This window comes from Bubalus kerabau, chromosome 5 (genome assembly GCF_029407905.1).
Source record: "Bubalus kerabau isolate K-KA32 ecotype Philippines breed swamp buffalo chromosome 5, PCC_UOA_SB_1v2, whole genome shotgun sequence".
NCBI classification, from domain to species: domain Eukaryota; kingdom Metazoa; phylum Chordata; class Mammalia; order Artiodactyla; family Bovidae; genus Bubalus; species Bubalus kerabau.
The window spans coordinates 64371119-64372115 of record NC_073628.1 but is presented as its reverse complement, the minus strand read 5'-3'; positions in this window follow the sequence as shown (position 1 = coordinate 64372115).

Below are 997 nucleotides of genomic sequence, written 5' to 3'. Positions count from 1 at the left end.
TGTATTTGAATTTACTAAAGAATACACACATTTAAGTTTAATATCTCTAATTTCTCTATACTGGTCTGTTTTGCATGAAGTCTTTAAGGGAGATATGAATCATCACAAAAGGACAAAAGTATTTTCACCGAATTGCTTTGGCCTTCTCTTCTTGATTTCATCTTTCCCGCCTCCTTCTTCCTTTGGTTCTGAGTCTATGACCATCTGCTCCTAGAACTTTACAATTTTTTTTTTTTCATCCTAATGTTGCATGTTCTCATTTTACTCTACTTTTGACCTGTACTTTTTCTTGAACATCATTTGGTAAATGGCTTACCCTCTATTTAGGCTGTCTGGGACAAACAGCAGGTAACTCAATTTTCTGAAAGGGACTAGAAAATATTCTAAACATCTCAACACAGAAGAGATTGAATGAGCACATAGTGTACCATCATCATGCCTCTTACTGATGGCAAGAAAGCATATAAGAAGCATTTGTGATCAGTCTGTTTTTTTTAAACCTGGGATTTTAAAAATAGTTTTAGAGTATAGATGATTTACAATTTTGTGTTAATTTATGCCATGCAACAAAGAATCAGTTATACATATACATATATCTACTTTTTAAGATTTTTTCTCCCATATAGGTCATTACAGAGTCTTGAGTAGAGTTCCTTATGCTATACAGTAGGGCTTTACTAGTTATCTATTTTACGTATGAAGTGAAAGGGAAAGTTGCTCAGTTGTGTCTGACTCTTTGCGACCCCATGGACTGTACAGTCCATGGAATTCTCCAGGCCAGAATACTGGAGTAGATAGCCATTCCGTTCTCCAGGGGATTTTCCCAACCCAGGGATCAAACCCAGGTCTCTTGCATTTCAGGCAGATTCTTTACCAGTTGAGCCACAAGGGAAGCCCATTTTACATATAGTAGTATCTATATGTCAATCCCAGTCTCTCAATTTATCCTCTCCCTGACCCCCTTCCTGGTAACTGTAAGTTGGTTTTCTATATCTGT